At 42.6% G+C, this 14,982-nt stretch overlaps 1 long non-coding RNA gene across 2 annotated transcripts; it reads right to left on the reverse strand.

The window, feature by feature from the left end:
• Positions 1 to 8,024: 8,024 nt before the first annotated feature.
• On the reverse strand, positions 8,025 to 14,930 carry LOC141373904 (uncharacterized). Of its 2 annotated transcripts, none has more exons than XR_012380325.1 (3): positions 14,566 to 14,930; positions 12,664 to 13,051; positions 8,025 to 8,288 (listed from the first exon to the last, which is right to left on the reverse strand). It is a non-coding gene; the product is annotated as an uncharacterized lncRNA (long non-coding RNA). The 2 variants fall into 2 exon arrangements; XR_012380326.1 differs by lacking the exon at positions 8,025 to 8,288 and adding an exon at positions 8,464 to 8,548.
• Positions 14,931 to 14,982: the final 52 nt, after the last annotated feature.

Here is a 14,982-nt window from a genome sequence, read left to right on the forward strand (position 1 = left end):
TGAGCAACTGCCTTCGGCTTAGGTCATGATCCAGGAGTCCTGGGATCGAGTCCCACGTCGGGCTCCCTGCTCAGCGGGGAGTCTGCTTCTCCCTCTGACCCTCCCCACTCTCATGCTCTCTCTCTCTCTCTCTCTCTCTCTCATTCTCTCTCTCAAATAAATAAATAAAATCTTTAAAAAAAAAAGAACTCTACCTCATGTAACTCTTCCAGTCTCTGCTCTCCAAATACATCAAATGACTGGCTATTTAGATAATATAAATACACTGCTAAAACGTTGTCTTTAGGTTCATGCTTGAAAACACCTTATAGATGGGGCAATTCTTTTTTCAAATCTTCCTCTATCATAGAAGTAATACATCATAATGAATATACCTAGAGGTACTAGTTGGGTACCTCTGAAAGCAATCTTGTGGCCAAGGATTACAGGGCGAGGCTTTTATTTGGGAAGTGATCCCAGGAAGCCCTGTTGGAAATGGGCAAGTGAGACAGGGAAGGGAAGGAAGGCAACAGAAGGTATGTGATACAACAGGCGCCTGTTGTGGGCATCGAGGCTGGATCCCACAGAAGAACTCTGGGAAACAGTATAGAACATGCCTCATGGGGTCCCAACCAAGGAGTGAGGAAGCTGGGGTTCTTACCCTCCAGCTCCCACCCATTTGCTGATGGAGGGCTATTGTTGGGGGGGTCTAACTCCCTGTGATTTCTGGCCCATCCTTAGCTGGAGCAGGGCCAAGAGAGCCAATATGAATACACTGTTATTAATGTTGGGGACTTCTCAGTTGCTGCTTCAGCTCTTTTTTTCTCTTCCTTTCTCTTTTTTCTCCTTCTGGTATTTCATTGATGTGTACATTCCACCTTTTGTAATAGTCCCACGGTTCTTGGATATCCTGTTCTGTGTTATTTTTTTTTTCAATAGTTTTTTCTCTTTGCATTTCAGTTTTGGACATTTCTACTGAACTATATCTTCAAGCTCACTAATTCTTTCCACATCTGTGTCCAGTGTACCATCTACTCTATCAAAGCCATTCATTTTCATAAGGGTGTTTTTGATTTCTAGCATTTCTTTTTGATTGTTTCTTAGAATTTCCATCTCTCTGCTTACATTACTTATTTGTTTTTACATGTTGTCTATTTTTGCCATGAGAGTCCTTAGCATAGGAATCATAGTTATTTTAAATTCTGGTCTGATAATTCTAGTATCCTTGCCATATCTGAGTCTGGTTCTGATGCTTGAGTTGTGGGGGACAGGGGAAATATTATAAGGCATGATGATTAGATCTCAGTGTTTTAGTGAGCCTGTGCTCCTGGGCTGTGACCTTTATGAGTGCTACTTAATCTCTTCACCCTCCCTTTAGGTGAGACAGAAAGGCTAGAGGGGGTTAGAGTTCAGTATTTTCTTTTCCTCAGGTCAGTTAGGCTCTGGTGAAATAGTCTGTCTTAAGGGCAGGCCTTGTTAGGAGAAGAAAAGATTCTGGGCAAATTTAAAAATGGCACCCCACCCCCCAACACACACCCCCAAAAGCATGAGGGAATTTTTCTCCCCCCCCCTTTTTTTAAGTAGGCTCCACACCCAGCATGGAGCCCAACGTGGGGCTTGAACTCACAACCCTGAGATCAAGACCTGGAGATCAAGACCTGAGCTGAGATCAGGGGTCAAATGCTTAGGAGCGCCTGGGTGGCTCAGTCGTCAAGCGCGTCTGCCTTCAGCTCAGGTCATGATCCCAGGGTCCTGGGATCTCGCGTTGTCTCTCTCTGTCAAATAAATAAATAAAATCTTAAAAAAAAAGAAGAGTCAAATGCTTAGCCAACTGAGCCACCCAGGCGCCCCAATTCTTATTTTCAATGTGAGAATCTGGTGGAGGTAAAATACACAAAAACATGGGAATCCCTAATACTGGGCCCCCTAGAGTTTTTAACTCTCAGATTTGTCCACACTGAGCCTCCAGCAATTTGTTAGTTACAGTTTAGGTTTCCCTACCACATCTTCACCAGCAACTGGTATTGTGTTTTTTTTGGATTTTAGCTATTCTAATAGGTATGTAGTGGTATTTCATTATTGTTTTAATTTGCATTTCCCTAATGACATATGATGTTGAACGTTTTCATGTGCTTCCCTCTCATTTTAAAATTCACTATAAATATAGTTCACTGTTAAAGAAAATAGGATAATTTACCGCGATGTTTATAACATACATAGAAGAAAAACCTATGACAAAGATAGAAGAAAGGATAGGCATCCAGAAATGGATTTAGATTGTAGTTGAGTTCTTATGTTAAACATGGAGTGATATAATATCAAATGAAGGTAGACTGTGATAAATTAAAGGCACATATTTGTAAAATCTAGAGCAACCTGTGCTGGAGCTGGACTCTGGAGAAGGGTCCTTGAAGGAAAGGACAGTGTCGGCGAGTGAGGAGACACAGACACAGGATCAGGCGGTAAGCATCTCCTCACTCGCCGACGCCGTCCTTTCCTTCAAGGACCCTTCCCCTGCTGGAGCTGGGCTCCGGCAAACCTGAAAAAAATAAACAAAGAGGTCAAACTAATAAGTGCATAGCTGAGATAAAGTGGAATCATAAAAGAAAAATAAATCCTCAACCCAAAAGAAGATGGGCAAATATAAAAAGGGAGCAAAACCCACATGGAACACTATACACTTTACAAGATGATAAATTTAAACCAACCATACTGATAATCACATTAAATGGAAATGGTCTAAACACCCCAATTAAAAGGCACAGATTATCAGACTAGAACAAAAAGCAAATTTCAAGTATTTGCTATCTAGAAGAAATACACTTCAAATATAAAGAGATAGCATTATCATAGAATTATCCATTGAAGATGACAACCCAATAGCAATGATTACTCCTAGTATCTAGATTGTGGTCCCTAAATACCCTTCCCCACTAATAGGAATGGCTGATTACTAGTATGTGGCAGGAATGAGCCTAAGAAATTTTATTTGGCCCTGGGATATCTTCTTACTATAGAAAGCAAGTGAGACTCACAAGCCATAATGAATATGTAAATAAAACAAAACACTTAACTATACACTTAAAAATGGTTAAGATAATAAATTTTTTATTATATGCATGTTATGGGTTGACTTGCATCCCCTTGAAATTCATATGTTGAAGTCTTAACTCCCAGCACCTCAGAATGCTGGGAGTTAAGTCACAGGGAGTGACTGTATTTGGAGATAAGGTCTTTTAAGAAGTAATTAAGTTAAATGGGGTTGTTAAGGTGGCCCTAACATGACCAGTGTCCTTAGAAGAAGAGGAAACTTGGACACAGAGAAAGAGAGATAACAAACAGCTACATGCATAGAGAGATGACCATACGAATACACATCGAGAAGGTGGCCTTCAGCAAGCCAAGGAGAGAGGCATCAGAAGCAACCAAACCTGCTGACATCTTGAGCTCATACTCCTAGTCTACAGAACTGTAAGAAAATAAAGTTCTGTTGTGTAAGCTACCCAGTCTGTGGTATTTTGATAATGGCAGCCTGAGCAAACCAGTAGAGTGTATTTTACCACAGTTAAAAATAAACAAACCTAAGTTGACTCTCAAGAAAAGAGAAAGCCCAAAACAAGGAAACAAAACTATGTATTGGCCACCTGAGTGTCTGTGGGCTGCTATGGAAAGTCACAGAAAGTGCTCTATGAGTCATGTTGATTGGTGTCATCATATTTGTGTGGGGCCTCATTTCAGTTGGGCTCTTGACACTAGTGGTCAGCCTCTTGTCTGCCCTTGCATGGTGCTTTCTCCCTAAGCAAGGCCTGTTCTACATCTTCACCATTGCTCTGGAGCTATTGATTGCTGGGTCCCCTTTTCAGCAGATGACTTAGTCCCCTGCCTCACAGAGAAAACAGGACAAACCAGCTTGAATCCTCTCTCCCTCATGAATCCCCTATAAACACTCACATCTATAGCCTCATCCATCCTTCCTTCTTGACCCTCTGGCTTCTCTTAAATGTGAAGTTGCCCCACCTCCTTTCAGCCTCATCCCACTCTTGTGCTTTCTCTCCTCCTTAGGGTCCTTGCTCCATCAATTCCTCCCTCTTCCTGTACTCTCAACCTTTCTCTTTCTACTGGCTCCTCTCCAGAAGCCTAAAAATATGTTCAATGCTCCCTCATTCTACCTTGACTTTCTCTCTCTCTAGCTACCACAGCCTCTCCATTACTCCTTTTTATCCATCATTCTTAAATGAATAGCCTACTCTAGTTACCTCTCATCTCCCATTTCCCCTTTATTCGGCTACCCATGAATTCTGGTTCGTTCCTTCCTTCCTTCCTTCCTTCTTTCCTTCTTAATTTTATTTATTTTTTTAAAGAGTTTCTTTTTTTTAAGATTTTTAAAAATTTCTTTATTTTGACTGACAGAGACATAGCGAGAGAGAGAGCACAAGCAGGGGGGAGTGGGAGAGGGAGAAGCAGGCTTCCCGCTGAGCAGGGAGCCCGATGCGGGGCTCGATCCCAGGACCCTGGGATCATGACCTGAGCCGAAGGCAGATGCTTAATGATTGAGCCACCCAGGCGCCCCTCTTAATTTTATTTTTAAGTAGTCTCTACACCCAACATGGGGCTTGAACTTACAACCCTGAGATCAAGAGTCACACGCTCTACAGACTGAGCCAGCCAGGCACCCCATGAATTCTGGTTTCTGTTTGCACCATTACAGTGACTATTCTGGCAAAGTTCTTTCATGACCTTGTGTTGCTTAGCTCTCCCCTCCTCCACTGCTAGCTGAATGCCTCCAACTAGATGTATATACAACTGGCATCCCGGTCTCAGTATGTCAGAATTGAAACACATCATTTTTTTTCTCAAATGAACTTCCCTTCCTGTCTTTATTTTTGTTAATGGAGCTGCTATCACCAGCTCCATACTTCAGCCTCATCTTTGGGCCTTGGGGTTGTTTTTGTTCAGTAATTTTAAGGAACTGTTTTTTTACCAGGTAATACACATCGAAATGATTCAAAATTCAAAAGGTTCATTGATGTACATTGAAAAGGCTCTCCCACTACTGAACACCAATTATCCACCTCCCCTCTTAACAGGCCAGTAATGTCAAAGTTTTGTATGTATTTCTTTAGGGATATATGCCTATATTTTGCATATGTAAGAAGTATTTTTATTTACATTTTTTCCCTTTTAAAAATACAAATGATGGGGGAAGGGGCTGGGAGGTGGGCGAAATGGGTGAAGGGGGTCAAGAGGTACAAACCTCCTTATTTGTTATAAAACAAATAAGTCACGGGGATGTAATTTACAGCATGGTAACTATAGTCAATAACATTGTAATGCATATTTGACAGTTGCTAAGAAAATAAATCTTAAAAATTCTCATCACAAGAAAAAAATTGTTTTTAACTTTTGTACAGTAACAGATGGTAACTAGACTTATTGTGGTGACCATTGTGCAATGTATACAAATATCAAATCATTATGCTGTATACCTAAAACTAATATAATGATATAGGTCAATTATACCTCGACAGCAACAACAAAAACAACAAAAACCCAGGCAAAATAAAAAAAAAAATAGCATACCATATACACAGTTCTACTTGCATTTTTCATGTATATATTTTGGACATCATTTCATCAGCTGCTTTTTCATCCTTCATTATAGCTGCACAGAGTTTAGCAGTATTTCGAATTCCTCTCTTCCTTCATCTCCAACATCCAATCAATTGTCAAGTTGTATTAATTGTGTATTATTTTTCCTACAGTCTCTCCATTCCTGGTGCCAATTTGTTTAGACTTTCACCTTTCTGCCTGGATTAAAACAATAGCCTCTAAATGTTTGCCTTAACCTTAGCCCATCCTTTTTAGTTCAAGCCATTCTGTTCAATTAATCTTCCTAAGTACCGCTCTGATTATGTCACTTCCAAGTTTTTAACAGTCACCACTATTTTCTTGTTGCCTGCAGAGTCTCACTCTATGTTCCCTCCTTTTTTCTTACTGTGCCCTCGTTCCTCACGCTCTGGATACTTAAGTCATACTCAAGAGTCTGATGATTCTAGAGCAATCCTTTTGTGTTCTCACGGGAGTATTTTTGATAATGTTAACTTTACCTTGAGTTATATGACCTTGCCACCAAGTCCAACTCCTTCCTCCCCAAGGTCCAGCTCAGGTCCTAACTTCCCTATGAAGTCCTCCTGACCCTCACTATTAGCCAGGGCAAGACGTGGGATGAGCCCAGAAAGGTGCCTAAGGTGCAAAATTTAAGGAGGCACGCTCTCTCGGGGTTGTGGAAGCACCAAGCTTGCTCTCACATAACCCTGAGAGTTAGTGGCTCCTTGCTTGCCTCATTCTAGTCCAGTCCTGCTGTTAGGAGTTCTGGGCCTCCTGTAAGTCCCCAAAGAGCTTGCTTTGTATATCTCTAGTGGATTTTCTCTTCTTACCTGTATCATAGTTATTGATAACAGAATTTCTCTTCTCCTCACTACTCTGAGCAAATTGAGTACAGGACCTCAAGCCTGCTCCATAATGGATCTGTGTTGTCTTGCCCAGAGCCTCATACACACAGATATACATTCACTAGAACTCTTTAGGTTGGGAGTGCCTACCCATCAGAAACTTCAACTTAAAGTCCTTTAGGCAAAAAAGGTAATTTATTAGGAGAATATTCAGGAACTTAGGAAACCCATCGGCAGGGATCCTGTGAATACCAGGAATAGAACTAGGGACTAGAGCACTGTGGGGACCCTGGGAAATTCTCTCTTGTGTCTTCTTCTCTCACTACTGATGGACTGTCTCTGTTCCCCAGTTGATTTGGTGGAAAATGGTTCTGCTTACAGCTCCCAAAGTTAAAAAAAAAAAAAAAAGTTGTAAAGTTAGAGAGAGAGAGAGAGAGATCTCAATTCCAATTTCAAAATCTCCAGGAAATGATCTGATTAGCCAACTTGAGTCAGATACCTCTTTCCAGACTAATCATCTGTGGCCAGAAGGTACTAGAGGGATAGTGCAGCCTTGGGGACCTCAGTGGTATTCATGGATTTTTTTCTCTAACTCCACCATTAATGTGACTCAGCTCTAGCATGATTCCAGTCTGTATCTCTTAGTCAAACATGCTAAACTCCCAGGAGAGAGAATATACTTGGCATAGTATATATAAACTTGGGTCAAGTTCATGCCTGAGTCAGTCAGCAATGGGGGATGAGGGTTTTGAAGCATAGGAGTGACTTCCGGGGGCCATTTCTGTGAACGGGGGCAGTTTCCAGAGAAGGGGAATCTCTTGAGTTAGCAAGTCACACTCAAAGGTGACTGTTACAAGGTATTTGTTGAATAAGTTGAATAAGTAAATGAGCGAATGATATTTAAAAAGAGCAACTGTCTAAAGCTATTAGGTAAGTATTAGGGAGTTACTGGACAACTCACTTGCTCCATCACCCTCAAGATCTAATCAGTCTCCAAACCCCTATTAAGCTTTCTTCCAGATGTCTCCCAAATCCCTCCCTCCCTTCTATGCCACGGGCACCACCAGTTTGCATTCATGCCTGATTGCTCTGCCTCAGCCTTCCCCACCTCCACTCCATGCTGCTGCCTGTGCCCAGAGTAATCTTCCCAAAACATATGGCTTCCCTGTTGCCACCCGTCACTCAATCTGTCTGAAACCAAACACATCCTCTTTCCATCTAAATTGGCTGTCCCTTTAGATGACTGTCAAACACATCACCATCTTTCTGTCATTTAGTTCTTAAAACCTTGGAATTACCTCTGACTTTTGCCCTCCTAGTCCCTCAGTATTTCATTAGTTACCAAGCAGTGTTGAATTTTCCTTTATTTCCCCCGTTAGTTTTTTTTTATTTCTTTTAAACATTTCCAGACTAATTTTGGTCTGTTACAGAGTTCAGAATATCTTCCAAGGACTGTTATTAAGATGATATGGAGAAGATATCTTGTTGGAGATCTGGGAATGCCTAAATCCTGTCTAGGCCAGCCATCTCCCTTTCCCGAGAGGTCACTAGGGGAAATATAAGGAAAGGGAACAATGACACAACTAGGCAAAAGAGAACTTTATTATTAGCTGGGTATTTGGCCTCAAACCACAATGCAGAAGTCAGGAAAGACAGGCTGGACTCTGGTCATCTCTGTCTATTCCCCCCCACTTGATGCCCAAACATGAGTCTTGGAACTTTACTTCCTAGTGGCACGAAAAGCCACCCTCACCAGAGAAATTGGACAGAAAGACAAATCTGCAGCTTCTTTGCCCAAAGGCTGGGGCTGTCCAATCCATCATAGGTGGGGCTGTAGCCCCAGGGCCTGGAGACTTCCTAGAAGGAGAAAAGAGAAGATGCTGGCTTGGGTGCCTCCAAGGAGGGCAAGGAGAGCCTGTTACCACTCAGGATATGTTGACAGTAGAAGGGAGACCACACCCATCCTGAACCTCCTACCTTTTAAAGTCTCTACCCCTAGAAAATGTACGTTAAGCCATATTCTCCAATTTCAGGAAGTTTTTCTTCTTTTGTGGATATGGGTATGACTTTGGGGTGGGGTGAAATTTCTCGCTCACCATCACCATCCTGACTCCACCCTAAAGAGAGTGAAAAAGTGGCGAGCCTTGAGTGCCTTCTAGGGATCAGTGGCTCAATTTATTTGGATTCCTGGTGAATCTACACTATTCTGACTTTGTAAGTGTCTTGCTCAAAATCGTCAAAAGCCAACTGTTGCCCCGAACTAAGAACCAATTCCTAAGAAGGCCATTAGAACCCTCTACGGCCTGGCCCAATCTACCTTTTTTCTTGTCATTAGGAATGACCTTGGGATTGTGGCAGACAGGTCAAGAATAGGAAAAGGATGCCAAATGTAATCATCCAATGAAGAGATCAGTTGGATCTAATCAAGAGAAGAAGGAACTTGATTGTTACCAGAATTTTATCTACCTCATAACCTGATCAATGGGTCCAGAAAGAACTAGGTTACGCACCAGGGGGAATCTAATCCGTAGGGTAGGGCAGGATCTAGGAGAACTCTGTTCACATAGATTATATTGAAGGGACTTGGCGTGTTCACAGTGGTGGCAGAAGAATCTCTCTGAAAAATCTTGGCCAAAAAGCACTCTCAGCCTACTGAGATGGGAATCCCCATTCTCCTACAGAGGCAAGTCAATTGGCTGGCTTGAGGCAGTCACCTCAATGGCTTGGGATGATAAATAGTATTTAATCCTAAAAAGGTTCAGAATTATATATGAGAATGATGGAATAAATCCACAGAATTTGTATTTTTGTCTTAACTCTAATAATATTGTGTAATTTAGTATTTTCAATGTTTGTAAGATGTAGATAATTTATTAGAGAATCTGATAAATTAGCCTTGTGATTCCAATGTAAAATATATAATTCAGTAATTGATTTCAGAGTTGTATAAGAGATTTTTATTAGTTTGCAAATGGTATTGAAAGAGACTTTGGGGGGGCCTGGCTGGCTCAGTGGGAAGAGCATGTGACTCAATCTCAGGGTCTAGAGTTCAAGCCCCACATTGGGCATGGAGCCTACTTAAAAAAAAAAAAGAGAGAGAGAGAGAGTTTGAGGGGTGTCTGGGTGGCTCAGTCAGTGAAGTGTCTGCCTTTGGCTCAGGTCATGATCCCAGGGTACTGGGATAGAGTCCCACTTTGGGCTGCCTGCTCAGCAGGGAGTTTGCTTCTCCCTCTGCCTCTGCCCCTCCCTCCACTCATGCATGCTCTTTTTCTCTCTCTCAAATAAATAAATAAAATCTTTAAAAAAAAAAGAGTTTGACATTCACTATACTTAAAGTTGAATATATTAGATTTTAAAATTTATTAGATTTAAAATATATTAGGTTTGCTAGATATCTGACTAGGAGCAAGTAACTTAACTTCTTGTGTCTGAGTTTTCTTATCTATAAAATAGGTATAATTATAGTACCTATTTCATAACATTGCTGGGAAGGATTTAATGAGTTCATACAGGAGTTTGCAATAGTACCTGACTTTTAGTGAATGCTCAGTAAGTTAGTTATTGTTGTTTTTATTCTTTATATGAGGACATTCTGTTTATTAGATCAGGCATTTAAATACAGAGTTTAAAAGGCAAGGTAGATATATTATGTATATAAATGCAGTTTAAAATGTTTAGTGGTTATTTAACATTAAATGAGTGAAATAGTTATTTAAAGGAGTGTAGTGTATTCCAGTTGAGTTGAAGGAGCATTAATCAGCCTTTTCTCAAGGACGAGCCCATGTTTCCCACTGTATCCCCAGCACTCTGGCATTTGGTATAGAGAGGTACCCAATAAATGTGTGTTGAATTGACCTGACAAATCATATAAAAAGGATTCTAAGATGTTATATCCAAAAGACACTGTTAATTGAGACAGGGACTACAGGAGGAGCAGCTTTGAGGGAAGATAATGAGGCCAGGTTTTAACTGACTGAACGTGCAGTGTCTATATGACAGGAGCTCCTGATCATAGTTCAAAGTCTCATGGGCAGGACAGACACTCAGGAAACAATCTGAAGCAGGAAATACATATTAAAGGGGGTCATCAACAGACTTTGGGTTCAGGGAGAGGAGGGCCCTTTGAAAATGACTGTTAAAATTTCCTAGATTTTGAAATAGATGAGATCAACTTAAAGGCTCAAAGAAAAATAGATTTTAAAAGTTATTACTTTTTTTTTAAAGATCATTTATTTGAGCGAGAGAGACAGCACTAGCAGGAGGGGCAGAGGGAGAAGAATCTCAAGCAGACCCCACACTGAGCGTGGAGCCCAACCTGGGGCTCGATCTTATGACCCTGAGATCATAACCTGCACTGAAATCAAGAGTCAGACCCTCAACCAACTGAGCCACCCAGGCACCTTAAAAGTTGTTACCTTAATACAGAAATATTAATTTAAATAAAGTAACAGTAAACAGTCTTTTCCATCCTCTTTCCCCCAAACCATCCTCAGACATAAAAAAACTCACCTTGACATTTCTAACCTTGTAACACATTACTTCCTTACACAAATCCCTTGTCTTGGCATCCCTTGAATGCTCTCCCTAGCTTTTGGGGGAGTCCCCAGGGATATTTACATGTGCTCACACTTATTCATCATCATCACCACCACAACAGCCACCATCTATCATACCAGTATTTTGTACCAAGCAGTCTGCATGCTTAATGGTAATTAGGAAGAGCTAATAATACCCAGCGCTTACTATGTGCTTCCTGGGTCCAGGCTCTGTTTGGAGTCCTTATATTATCTCTTAACCTCCACGTCCTGGGCAGAGAAACAGAGGCTTAAAATGTTGAGTGGCGTGTCAAGGTCTCACAGGTAGGAAGTGGTATGGCCAGGCTTTGAACCAGGAGTCTGATTCCAGAACCCATATTACAATGTGGCCTCTGAAAGCATGGGGGTGTGGCTCCTGGGACCAGCGCTCTCTGGAAAAGCAGACCCTGCCTGGACCAGCCCTTGGTGTTCCCAAAGAGGCAAAACTCCCTTGTATTGTTTACAAAGTTCCAGGTTCCCGGTAATCCTTATGGGGCTGGGGCTGCACACATTCCAAAGTAGAAATGGGAGGCTGCTATTCTTGGAACTCTTACACAGTGGGTCCTGAAGGGTCCCTTGTGAAAACTGTTGCTTCAGCCATCTTTCTTCATTTCCTTATCCCCTATGGTCCCCCCTACCCCACCCCAAGGGACACAGTCAACCCTAGAGCTAAAAGCCTCCCACAAATCAGATCCTGTCAAGTGTCCCACTAGTGAGCAAACCACCTTGGACAGGCCTGCAAGCCGGCTGCCCCAACTGAGACCTACCTTGCTGCTTTACTTACTAAACACACTTGGAGGCCTCCCACTTCCACCTATTGCTCGGTCTCCTACAACAATCCACCCGGTTAAAGGGTCTTCACCTTTCTGCTCTATGCCCATAAGAATCTTGCCCACCCTTCAAGGCCAAATCAAAGTAAATCTCTCTGAAATTACCCACATAAGTTCAATTCTGATTACCCGGAGCATTTATTATCTGTAGGACCACTCATTTGGTTCTTAGCACACACTATAATTCAGCCAGCCAAATGACCAGCAGCTTCTTTTTTTTTTTTTTTTAAGATTTTATTTATTTATTTGAGAGAGAGAGAGCACAAGTTGGGGTGAGGGGCAGAGGGAGAGGGACAAGCAGACTCCCCACTGAGCGGGGAGCCCAACGCAGGGCTCAATCCCAAGACCCTGAGATCATGACCTGAGCTGAAAGCAAACGTTTAACCAACTGAGCCACCCAGGTATCCGCAAATGACCAGCAGCTTATTGAAAGCAAAGCCAACTTGGGAATCTCCTGCATTGCCAAGGCTGATGAACTCCCAATATATTCTCAAGGGTCTAGGCTTCTTTTTATCCTTGCTCTGGGTGCCAAGATTAAGTCACCTTAAGTCAGTCTGCCTTTCTTTCTTTTTCTTTCTTTCTTTTCCTTCTCTCTCTCTTCCTTTCTTCCTTCCTCCCTCCGTGTTTGTTTCTTCCTTCCTTTCTTCCTTTTCCTCCCTCCCTTCCTCCCTCCCTCCCTTCTTTCTCCCTTTCTTTCTTTCTTTCTGCTCTAGGCAGGGTTGAATTCACAGTCCTGAGACCAAGAGCCACACACACCTCACTGACTAAGCCAGCCAGGCACCCCAAGTCATCCCTTCTTTCTTAATGCAACTACTACCTACACCTTACCTTATGGAGTTGTCTTCTGACATTATCCTGTCTACAGTTTCTGACTTCCACGTGAAGCTGATCACTGTCACTTCATTGGAATCCAGTTCTTTTAATCTCTTAGGGTAGATTTTTCTGCTTTTTTCCCTGAGACTGATTCTAGAATCTTTGGTTATCCAGAATGAAGAGCCTTTTGGATACAGCAACTGGGTTTCACAGGCTCATTTGTCTTAAGAAAATAACTTGCATGTCTGAGGAGGGTGGACACAGAGGTCTCTCATTATATGTTTACTGAAGGTCTACTATGAGCCAAGCATTGCGTGAGGTGCTAGTATACAATCATGAACAAGATGAAATCCCTGCGTTCTGGCAGCTTCTGGATTGTGGAGGATTCATGGTCTGAGAAGTGCTGTGGAGAAAGAGTACGCAGTACTTTCAAACTCTTTGTAGCTGTAATCCAGTAATCCAGTATCATGATCCAGTACAAATACACAAACCTATGTACATACATTTATATATCTGAAATAAAAGCTTCACAAAACAAGAGCCTCACTAAGTTTGACGCTCTCTAATATTTTCTATTTCTTTTATGAAATGTTGGTCATGACCCACTAAGTTCATTTTGTGCTTCCTCAGTGGGGATCCAACTGCAATGTGAAAATGCTGGTAATGGTTAAGAGCACAACTCTGAGGTCAAGCTGATGGCTTTCAGATCTGGCTCCACCTCTTATTGTCTGGGTTTGGGCAAATAATCTCTACATGCCCTTGTTTCTCTACCTGCAAAATGAGATAATAATAACAGTATATCTGCCTCATGGACTTTCCTTGAGAATTAAATGAGAAAGGAGATAATGTATGTAAAGGACTTAAAATAGGCCCTGAAACATTCTGAGTGCTCAATAAGCACAAGTGATAAATACTGGGTATGATGATAAAAGAGCCAAAGCACTCAATTTGGGGGCGATTCGAGAATGTGTCCTGGAGGAAAAGGCATTAATGTGGGGCGTTAAGAAGTGGCAGGTGCCAAGAAGGTATAAAGAATGGAGAAGAAAGTTCTGTGCAGAGAGAGCAGCCCTTGCAAAAATTATGAGGCGGGAGAACTTTCTGCCATGTATGACTTGAGAGCTTCTTGATTTGGCTGCAGCCTGAGGGAGATGTCTGTGGCAGATGAGGTCGAAGATGGCCGCAGGGGTGAGGTCACCAAGGGCCTTGAAGCCAACTCAAAGAATTTTAGGCTTTAACTTATGTGCAATGGGATCTTATTAAGCCTGTTAAGCAGGGAAATGACATGTTTTCTTTTTTGAAAGACCACTCAAGCTACAGGGGGTAGAATGGATTGGAGAGGGCAATTCCCCTGGCAGGGAGACCATGAAGTCTTTCGCAGCATCTTGATTAGAGATGATTTGGTAGCCTGAACCAACCATGCATCCTAACGCAATGGTTCTTAAATTATGGTGTTCATGAGAATGACCAGGACAGGGTGTGTTGGGGGGGGGGGGGGAAGGGCTGTTAAAAATGCAGTTTCCTGGGCTAACAAGCCAAGATTGTGGAGACAACCAATTGGGGCCCAGCATTTAAGTAATCAGCCCTACTGATCCTGATGCACGTAGTTTCCTGATCCCACTTTTAAAAACCAAGAACAAAAACTACCTCTCGTATGTCTCTGACATTAGATTGTTTTTCTGCTACCCACTCCTCTTTACTTCTCAGGCACCTGCTTGGGGGTCCCTATTGCTTCTGACTCCCTGCACTGAACGTACAAACTCCTTGACAGCAAGGGCTTCGTCTTTCTAATAGGTGCATCTCCAGCGTGTCCAGAACAAAACTGGCACAGAAAGGGCCCTCTAGAAATGTTTGCCAAACGAATGAATGAGCGGATAAATTAAAATATTGCTCTGTGCAAAAATTTTTGCTCTTAAATACCTGGGCAGGGTTTGAAATCGGGAAACAAAGGTCATTCCGAAGAAAGGGTGAAGGTGCGACTGTCAAGGCTGAGGAAAATGCGGGGAAGCCCGTTCCCGATTGTCGAGGCTTGTTCAGGAGGTGCTATAATTCTCGGGGCTGAGGGGCGAGAAATGTTACTATTTTCAGATTAGCAACCATCTTGGGCTGCCTGCGCCACTCTCCCAAGAGTCCACACTTGACTAATCCAGTTGCCTTCATGGCTCCGGCCCCCTCCAACCCTGTCAAGCTAAACGTGGGCTCTAGGAGGCCGCGGGGGCGGGGAGAGACCCTCGCCCAGAGCCCCCTCCGGGCCAGCCCCGCTGAAGCAGCGCCGACCTCCTCATCATGGCGGCCGCCGGGCGGGGAAGCTGAGCCCGTGCGTCGCGTGCGTGCCTC

The sequence above is a fragment of the Callorhinus ursinus genome, unplaced genomic scaffold, assembly GCF_003265705.2.
Source record: "Callorhinus ursinus isolate GAN/ISIS: 27379988/994484 unplaced genomic scaffold, GSC_fseal_2.0 scaffold12, whole genome shotgun sequence".
NCBI lineage: Eukaryota > Metazoa > Chordata > Mammalia > Carnivora > Otariidae > Callorhinus > Callorhinus ursinus.